The sequence below is a fragment of the Octopus bimaculoides genome, chromosome 3 (genome assembly GCF_001194135.2).
Source record: "Octopus bimaculoides isolate UCB-OBI-ISO-001 chromosome 3, ASM119413v2, whole genome shotgun sequence".
NCBI lineage: Eukaryota > Metazoa > Mollusca > Cephalopoda > Octopoda > Octopodidae > Octopus > Octopus bimaculoides.
The window spans coordinates 110055723-110066990 of NC_068983.1; the positions used below are offsets into that span (position 1 = coordinate 110055723).

Consider the following 11268-nt stretch of genomic DNA (forward strand, 5'->3'; position numbering starts at 1 on the left):
TATATATAAATATATATATATATATATATATATATATATGGCAAATGATAGACGGAAGATGGAACATACGAGAATTTATTATTAATTATGACAATTGTTTCGACACATCTAGAATCCGCTCATCATGGGTGGGACACTCAACAACTGGTTCAGGAGCATCCGGCGGTGCAGATGTATCTCGTGGGGTGATAATTTGCAACTCGTTAAAATAACTGTTCTGTAATGTAACTTCCCGTTTTGTAGAAAGAAAAGCAAGCAGACGGAGGAAATATTTTCATTTATATGGAAGATCAAAAATAAAATCACAGATGGCAAAAAGAGTAACGAACACGCAATCCAGCGAGAAAGGTATTGAACATAACCTGTAACAAATACGAATGTATAAACGCCCTCGGGCAAGCTGCATGGCGCGAGTACACTCGTTCATACAAGCATCCGCAAAAATGTGAGCATACGCACACGTGAGGCTTGGCGCACTCGTAATCGCAAAGCGAAATAGCTACTTACTTTGTATGAATGGGGAGGTAAAAAGTAAACTTAAGTCATCCATACCTTAAATTAAATTAAATTATATTAACGGTTACTCAAACTTCATTCCCACTTGCATTGTGCGAAAGTACATTTATATACGTTTAGGCATCTTAGAGTCGTTCATGAGTATATATATACTCATGTTTATATAAAGATATATATAAACAAACATACATACACACATACACACATATACAGAGAGAGAGAGAGAGAGAGAGAGAGAGAGAGAGAGAGAGAGAGAGAGAGAGAGAGAGAGAGAGATAGAAAGAGAGATAGATAGACAGATAGAGAGACAGAGAAACAGAGAGAGACAGAGTGAAAGAGCAAATGTAATTAATAATTAGTATTGTTGCTGATTATGAATATAAATAATAAAAGAGATAAATTATCCATGGCATTCTGCACTTTCTGCTTAGCCATATTATTGATATTCCTCATTGGTGTTAGTAAATCCCTTTTCTTTTCTGTATTGTAATCATAATTAGTCTTACCAAAAATATGCTTCCTTTGCGTTCGTGTAGGCCGGCATACTTTGATTGGTTTCTCCACTTCGGTTAACGACCATGTCTACTATTCTTTATTTTCTATATTTTCCAGAGACTTCATTCGGTTAAGTGAATTACTGGAGTTATTTATTCTGCTGTTGTTTTTAGATATCAAATACTTTACTAACTGTACGAATAATGTCAATTGTTCAAAGCTTTTTAACTAACTATATTAAAGTGTGAAACCCTACTATAATTAACTGTTATTATGCAGAACAATCTCCTATGGTTTAGCTTATTCCGTCAACCATAATGTCGATATTTTTGTAATCAACTCACTTTATTCTTTACATGTTTATATATTTTGATAAGTCTTGCCATCTGAGTTGATTATGCTTCACTTCACTAAAGAGGTCTAATAGTCAGAAACATGCCGTTGCTACCACCAGTTAACCTAAGCATTAAAGCTATACGTTTCAAAATTATACATTAAATCAAAGTCAAATTAAATTATGCCATCTTATTTACTTGTTCTTTGATTTTAGACGTCTTTATAGGGTGTTGTAGTTGAACAGTTTTGTGGATAATCTCAGCTAATTCAAGGTTTTCAACTCGTAATATAATATACAGGAAACCTTATCGCTGTTTGATACATTATAATCAGTTAAGAATTGCATTAATTGTTTACCCAGAATACATCTGAAGACTTTTAATGACTAGAGGTACCCTTTCTGTGGACCTGGCAATCCTTATTTCCAGTCATACCAGTTTATGTTACTAGCGAGAAATGTATGAAGGTAGCACATTTGCATTTCTCATTTGCATAAAGCTAAAGCCAAGGTGTATAAAAAGTCTCTTTTTTTTGTTATAGCTAGAGTTCGAATCTTTTAGTATATATATTTAAACTGATTTAGAACTGAAAATTAATGTTTAATCCTAGCACATGTACAATTTTATGAACATTGGCATGTATCACGTTTGCGTGTGCTTTATACGATTTGATATGAATAAAATGAAATAGCTTCAACTATGTACTGAAACGGCAACGAGCGCAACCAAGACTTTGTTAATATTAGATTATCTTGTAAACATAATATCCTGATTTACTCTTCGACTAACACAGATTTACACTCTTCGTGATAAAAAGCTGTTAATGTTTGTCAATTGAACTGTGATAATTTCCACACACTGGCATCTATATGGGTTTGGTTTTAACGCAAAATGTCAGGTTCACAAGAGTCTTAAGTACGCTAGGTAGAAAACATGGCTTTCCTTTTACTGCAACATTACAATCTATAAACGGCAAAAGAAAAAAAAAATAAATGGTTTAAATCCACCGAGTATAAGTTAAGTTTGAATCCAAAGAAATAAGTTTTAAGTCAAGTGGTTGATTAAAACAAGTGTGCTGCTCCGATCTTTGCAAATATAATTCTGTTATACTTTTCAAAGTTATTTCTAAAAGTTAAAGGTGACACAGGTGATGCACGCAAGCCTAACCGTTGATTTTCAATGGAAAATGATAAAGGATTGTGTTGAGTGTTAACTGTGGGTTTGAAGATTGATGAGCAGTAGAGCTGACGAGAGGAAAAGATTGAGTGCAACGGATAGATTAGATGACTGCCGTATGCAGTTTTCTAAGAAGCTAATGTAGTAGTGACAGAAATACAAGTGGTTTATCATATTGATATGTGAATATTTGATATTCAGCTATATTGATTTATTTTACACTTTAGGCAGAACGCTAACAGTTCCTAGATATTTTAGTGACAGTACACAGTAGTTGGTATTTGAACTATGAGGAGCATCAGAAAATAAGCAGAGTTGAAGTATTTTTTGGAAGTAAAGAGAACGTCTACATTGTGGAATGCAGTTGTAACAGTATTGTAATTGAGGATTAATGCTGAAACATCACCATAGAATTAATTCTGAGAGATAATCGTGAGGCTTGATTTTGCGAGTATTCTGGAAATATTGTGAATTACTTATGCATATTGAAAATGGGGTGCAAGATAACATAAATATGTGTACCGGATGTAGTTTTGTTCTGGTGCAGTTGAATGTGAAGATGTTGAGTGAGACTAATTCGTTTGTGATTTAAGATCCTAAATGATTGCAGATTGAAAGTGTGGTATCAAGAGTATGTTTGAATAATATTCATGTATAAAAGGAGAGGAAGATACGTGCTTAAATACAGTCAAGAGACACGTACGTTTAGCACACTTGATAATGATTTTGAAACGAAGGATGACCGAAATATAGCTTTAATATAAAAAGAAAGTCATGACGATAGAACAAATATGTAGGAATTTGAAAATTATGTATTTTATTACTGTGTATGTCAATATGCCATTTAAACGGAGAGTCATGTGTGTGTGTGTGTGTGTTTGTGTGTGTGTGTGCTTATGTACGCATAAGCACACGTGTATATGCGTGTGTGTGAGAAAGAAAAAGAGAAGGATATTCATTTTTCAATGTCATTAGAATACGTATAGGCACAGAAATGCTGAGAAAACAAGAGGTGGCTATGATATCGATACCAAATAGGTCCGTCGATATCGACGATGACTCTTCATATATGTATGTGAGTGTGTCTGTGTGTGTGGTAACGAGTGGTATCAAAATTGGTTCTCTCTCATCCATAAGTTTCTTACAAGGACACTGTGATCTTGTTTTGAGCGTCAATGTCCAATTTAAATTTGGATTTAATCACATCCTTGTATATTAGAAGTGGTGTACCCTGAATTTTCGTATCGTTAGCCGACGGGGAAATATTAATCGTCTTTGGAACCGAGTGTAAACAAGCAATGGTTTCGTTGTACAAATATATCTCATATACTTTTTCTAGAATAATAACATTCCTGAAGCTAAACCAGATAATGTTTATAATCTGTATCAGGTCTATCATTATGGTGTAACTCCCATGTCTTCTATCCGTATAATACGTAGGTAATATTGTTTACGGCCATATCACATTAAATGCATCGGTTCTTGTCCGATCATCGAAATTAAGCAGCGTCGAGCCTAATTAGTTCTTTGATGGGTGACCGCTTGGGAAACCTAAGATGCTGTAAGCATAACGTGAAGGTGCGTGGCTTAGTGGTTAGGCGTATTCGGCTCGCAATCGTAAGGTCGTGAGTTCGATTTCCGGTGGCACGTTGTGTGTTTCATCAAGATACTTTATTTCACGATGCTCCAGACTATTTAGCTGGCAAAAAATGAGCTGTACCTGTAATTTAAAGGGCCAGCCTTGTCACATTTTATGCTATGCTGAGAACTACGTTAAGGGAATGCGTGTCTGTGAAGTACTCAGTGACTTGCACATTGATTTCACGAGCTGGCTATTCCGTCGATCAGACCAACCAAAACGTTTGTCGTAACCGACGGAGTGCCAAGACTTGCTCGATAGATTTGCACTTCACTTTCAAACTTTCAAACTTCTGAACGCCGAGTTCATCTTGTTTACCCTACGCTCTAGTTTTTCGCTGAGTCATCCATCGTTTCTGATTGTAACGTCCAGGTACCAAGATTCGATGGTGGTGTTTTCAGATTCTATCATCTAACACTAATCTTCTGGATGTTGATATTCAGATCGAACTTTGAAGTAGCACTATTAAACAAAAACCATCAACAAACGGTGCATTCCTCTTCGTTATTGAAGACTATGGTATAACTGTCCGTAATCAACAGTTCTCTCACTAAGATATGTGCGCTCTTAGACATATCTTATGGTGTGATAACTTCAGTAGGTCAAAATCATATCCTGTCTCTATGTTTACACTTTCAGCTGAGTTGCAGAATAACTCATTAAGAATTTATAGAAGTGAAAACAATGCTAACACTAACACGCAGTCCTATTTGATTCCCACTGAAACATAAAACTGCATAGAGCTGATTTTCAGCAGCATAACTGAAGCCCTTATTTCATCATGAAGTGACTTTATGACAGAAAGGAATTTTTCAGGACATTCAAACCTTCCGAAGACCTAGTTTAGGCTGAATCCTAGCTTACTGTATCAGATGCTTTTGTAGGGAACAACTGCCAAATTTCTGAACCAGGATTCAGAACTGAATCCACAGTTTTCAGCAATTTCTCGGCCCATTGTTCTAACCTTTTACACTAGGAGACTTATGAAAATAAGCTGACCTCTTGATCTTTGATGAATCAGATATAGGTCCAAACTGATGCAGAGGAAAAACCCTTTGATTAGCTCGACCTTATATTTAGTTATGAAGTTTATGAATACACAACCAAAGACAAGTGCATCTCTTTGGTCACTTGGCGCCAACCAAGATCACGTCTCTCTTTCTTCCATCTTCCTTCTGTCAGGTATCAATGGAGAATAACACCCTTGTTCGAGGGACAATGCAATCCTTACTGTTTGTATCTGCCTTGACTCTCTTACTCTTACTCTCTCTCTCTCTCTCTCTCTGTAGTAGTGACTCACAGATGAATTTACCACCTATGTAATGGATTCGAGATCAACAAATAACTTGTGTACTGCAACTTGAAGAAGTTGTATTTTCTACAGTGTAACGACTATCATACTAATGACATAAATAAAATGGCCATCTCAACAAGCAATTAATATTCTTCTTCATTCATTAGTCTGATGCACCATATCGTTATACATAACCGCCATACTTAGTAACCGACCATCATATTTTCGTTACAATTTCGTAAAGTCAGTGAATACCACATACAATGCTCTGTTCTTCTATACTTTTAACTGGATTTAACAGAGACAGAATAGTGTATCAATGATGCACTTTTCTCCCTTGAACCTACATTGAGTTCCAGGCAAAAGGACTACAATTTTCTTACAGCCTGTTGAGCAACAGTTTTGCAAGGATCTTTCCAACAACTGTAGAAAAGGCTTGATAGTAACGGCATTCATTAGTGCTATACTTCTTGAGCCTGGGTACTATGCTAGCATCCTTCCAGGCCTGTGGTTTATAAACAACATTATCAAGGATATATGCCCCATATCTTTGATAGTACCATATTTTAGGAGTTCTGCCTCACAAAAGGTTGCTATATCTTTCCAGATCAAGAGCCACATGTGGTGTACTATTCTAATTGGCCTGTTTTTCCTCTCTCTAGTAGTGTCTTGATATTCTATTGGCAAAGATAAAGGCTCTCTGTCTTGTATTCAAGTAAAACTTTTGTTTCTGTTTGGAGTGGGGAACAGCCAACGTAATCTTCGTTAACCGGGTGACGATTTATCCAGTGCATTTTTAACAAGTTGATATGATTTATTAGGGCTACTGCCAAGAGATTTAAGTGATAGTAGGTTTTGCCGAAGCAGTCTTTGGTAGTAAACAGAGGGCAAGGACAGGCCAGCGACTGCAACGAATAGGCAGCAGACGTCCGTACTGTGATGCATCTTTGCCTACTTGAAGTCTTGTTACGGTACACCTAGTCAGTATTGGATGACCATTGACTCTACCGAATTATTTCACCCTTCTTGACGAGCTTTGATTTTCGTTCCGAAGGATTTCTAAGAATTCACCTTCCTAGCAAACAAGCTTAATGAATTTGCAGGTTTGGTTACTGGTTGTCCGTTGTACTGATTTACATGATTTATCAGTAACAGACCTCTGCTTATCCCATATCTAGTTTGACACTATCTTCAGATTTTAACTCCAGATTTTAATCTTAAAGTTTCTTCATAGCATTGAATGTTTTCATATATAGAAATATATTATTATATGACGTATTTCATGTTCATATACATAAAGATCAGCTTATCCAAAACCATTTCTCAAGAAGCTTAGTTGGTCGGTAAGTCTTACAACAATAACAGCACTCAGGTCTTATCTTAACAACGGTGATATGTATCATAGTATTTATATTTTTTTAGAGTTTATTCATCTCCAAAGTAAATTGTTCTTAATGTTATTTGTTTTGAAAGAAAATAAAGTATTCATATTGATAAGTTCATATTTATACCTTTATAGTAAACTGTTGCTAGTCAGTGTCAGATACTTGTTTCATTCTAAAACAGTCAAGTCGTTCAGTTAAAATTACCGTTGCCAGATGGAAAAACAAAAGATTTGTCATGAGGCTCTCTTTAGCGTCTATTAATGGATGCTATTAAACTAGTAAGTCTCCGATATTTTAAAAAAAATATGCTTTGAATGATTACTGTCAAATACAAAGAAGAAAAGCAAAACAAAAATTGCAGAAATTCAAGTCTTAAATGCATGTCATCTATGACAAAATATCGGTGTACTTGAGTCTCGGAAGTCATACATAGTTCAAACAAATGTACGATGCATTTTTTAGAATTATTAAAGTCATCTGAATGTTACAATCGGAACTTTATTCTAAAATAAATATCTTCCAAAGTAACAGCTATAGATTCATAGATGTGTGGCACTTTTTTTACAAGCATTTAAAAAATAAAAAAGTAGCTCACCATTAATACGTGGAACCTAAGGGAAACTCCAGATGCATATGGCCCGTGCTTTTTATGTCTAAGATAATGGTACTCTTAAATATAGCACTAAGCCACCTAACTAAAAGAGCATGCGCATGCTTTCTCAGCACCCAGTCATTGATTGCTTCTAAAAAGAATTTATAACTTCATAGATTTTACATTGATATAGAGATAATTTCGTTATTGTTCTGTTTGTGGACTGTCATGATTATTTTTGTGCAACGGCATTAATATTAATAAACTGATTCTAAGATATTTATTCCCTATAGTATTGATCTGAAAAATTCACTACATAATATATATTCCTTTGGCTGGTGCTTTCCAGGATCTATGCATAGTGAACGCATTTGCAGTAGGATTCTCTGCTACAGCAACTCTGAAAATTGATAAATTTGGCAGTAGCTATAGCAGCTGCATGGTAGCTCCCTTAGCAGTAGCAGCAATGATATTCTTTCAATAGAGCGTTAATGATAAAGACGCTTTGAGAAGAGCGCGTGCATGACTGAGCACATATATTCATGATGGATGGGTGGCTGGCTCGATGACTTCATTGGTCGATGTGGCAGGAGAAGCGAATGAACGAATATGAAAATGAACAAAAAATGTATATCTTCTTTTACATGTAAATGCATTTATATGCTTGGTGCATATTTATGGATATAATCTACTTCATCTGAAGGCAAAACTATATAATGTTTATGTAGCTTTAAATAAGTTGCATGTATGCGCATATATGTTTCTACTGAAGTAATTGTATGTCTCAGTATGTACTTTATAAGTTCGTTTGTTAGTTCAATAACGTTAGTTTTAGAGTTTGCTCACTTGAGCATATATAGTTGTATGTGGAAAAGCATAACTTTGTTTCATTGTTTATATTCATATTATTTTTTGTTCTGGATTTTACACTTTTTAGACGTGCAGATATCCAGAAACCTAAGAATATTATATATGTTTCTGACTGTTTTGAAATAAACATTGTTATTCCAATCCAATTACGTAGCTTTTCTTGAAATGCTAATACTAACCGAAATTCACGTTTAACATGTACGTACAAGCTATAAAAAAACACAATACAGCTTGCACAATATTATCAAGAACATATACAGCAAATACATTTTTCCATTTAACTGCGCTTTCAAAAGTTGACTCATAGCATGTCGCATCTATCTATCAACCTTTGAATGTTTTATTCTTGGAATTTTAAGTTATGTTTATTTACAGTTAAATAGTAGAAACGTATGGTCTTTAAATTAAAAAAGGAAAACTGTGTATATTCTATTATAGATAATATCGGTTTGCTTTGTAACTAAAGAAATATGATTTATATAATCGTTATGGTTTTATAGAAAGTATACACACTAACTAATGTTTCATGCTTGTTTCTACCAACGCTATTATTTTACATTCCTAGAAGTGATATTGCGTTATTCTCATTCGCTAATGTCTATTACACAAAGATAAAAAATTATTGTATCGTTTTGGTATAGAAATGTTGAAGTCGTCACAGCCGATTCAAAATAACTTCCTTTTTATTAATCAGTACCATCTTCTGTACCTTTTAGTCTTTTCAATGATATCCTGAGGCATTGAAATACAGCTGAATATATTAAGTCAACTAGAGTGTATCAAAGGCACTCATCTGGTTGATCCAGAATAATATAAACAAGCCTGGCACCTAACAGTGCCACCCGGAGGCATATATGCAAACTAATGGCGGTAATTTCAAAACGTGCGGGCTATGGAAGTTGCTGGAACACAAAATACCGGACTAAAGATGTTCAACCTCACCATGGTTCACTCGTATAAAAGATTTAATCCGTTGCTCAGCGTAACATTACCACCTGACAGGTTGGGTGCGTTAATCGAAGTCTACACGGTTGAAAGCAATCGAGTATCATCTTCAGTTTAAGGACACTTTTCTACTTTTTTTCCACCAGTCCCAGAAATCTTGTAAGGAATCATGTAAAGGGGACGATATGTCCTATTGATTAAAAGATAAAATAAAAATATATATTACAGAATCGGGGCTATTTCTCAGATATTATTTATTTAAAAAAAATTCGATGTCATGTGTTACGAATACAATATATATTTGTTCGGAATTTATGGCAAGCTATAATTTCAAAATTTTAATAATGACAATCATAGAAATAATAGTTAAAAATTTTGGAACTATGATAAGGATTATTAAAATGTTAAAGGTCCTAATTTAATTGTGAACTGAAAACTGAAAACACTTGAAGCGAAACATTTCATTCTCTCTGTCACCAAATGTTACTTTTATGATTATAGCAACCAGTGTAATTTTAATTTTGCTTCGAATATTGTAACTAGTTACATAATTTTAATACTTATATCAAAAATGTCGTTTTAAAATATTTCGCTACATAACAATATTCACGTAATGCTTTTAATATCGATTCTTTAAAGATATGAAATATTTTAGCGAAGTTTGCTTTTTACTTCAAAACATTGAAATATCTTATATTTTTAATATTTCTTTTCAACTTTCTTCCAGTTAGTGCACTTAATAAAAACACAGTTTGATATTAGTTTACTGCTACTCATGTCACATGCATTCCAGAGGTGTATTTCATGGATTTAAATTAAATTTCTTATTATTTAGGCTGCATATTGTTATTAACGTTCGGAAAATTCAGAGAAACAAGTTCATAATTTTGTATTGATTTACTGATTTTTAAAACTTTGATATATTTTATTTAGATATGTTTTTTTATCGATATCCTACACTTAACCTTCGATAATCCAATTTCATTGTGTAATTTTACCCTAGCACACTTCTTATGTCGTTATTGTTCTTATAATATATGGTTTAATATTAACATATTGGCATGTCATCATTTAGTTTTACCTTTCAAACTCTTTCCTATTATAATAATAATAAAACCTGGAAAATGATTTGCGCTGCATAGGACTCCCATCTCGATACAGTAGCAGGGATGCCATCGTGATATACATCTTGTCTTGAGGTATTACTTTTAAGACTGGCAGGAAAAAACACAAAAGAATGAGAGAATGAGAAGAATTGATTTCAGTACAGGTATAGGTATCTTTCTTTTATCGATACCGAAAGAATGAAAAGCTATGTTGATCTCGGTGGGATTTGGCTGAAATTCGGAACGATTACCGTAATGCAATCTATCTGAATCTAACGACGGTATTAAATGGCTGCGTACGACTGTATTTATCGATAAATAAAATTACATGCTGAATGTGAGAGTGAGCTAAAAGGATTTTGTGGAATATTTTTCCAAATATTTTTAGAATGTTCGGTGTAGTCAATCAGTAAGTTGTCCTGTTATAAAGAAAAATAAAGAAATCTAATAGCAAGGTAGATTTAACCTGACCTTTTCATTAAAATATTTTATTGATGATCAATAGGATTGCAGGTGTTTTCACTGAACATAACAATATTACGAAATATTATATTTTACGATTTTGTGTGATAGAATAAAGTTATTAAAAAAAAGTAATAAAAGGTTGTTGTTGTTGTTGTTGTTGTTATTATTATTATTGTTATTGTTATTATTATTATTATTATTATTTTTATTATTATTATTATTATTCAGTAGTTTTATTTTTATAACGTGCTTTCACTTCACTACCGAGCGCAGCTCTGTGCGCCTTGGGTATGTGCTGTGGTTTGCTGTGGTGCTCTTATGTTTACTGTATTGAAAGTGTTTTGCGTAGAATGTGTGCAGTACCCAGTAGTGCAATTTTCTGTATGTTATATATATTTGTAAGTCCTGGTGTTTTTGTTATGTATTTGTCTGAATATTTTTTTATTATAC

At 33.9% G+C, this 11268-nt stretch overlaps 1 pseudogene; it reads left to right on the forward strand.

Annotated features, from left to right (window-relative positions):
* The first annotated feature begins 3970 nt into the window (after positions 1-3970).
* Positions 3971-4090, forward strand: LOC128247493 (5S ribosomal RNA; annotated as a pseudogene).
* The last annotated feature ends 7178 nt before the right edge of the window (positions 4091-11268 follow it).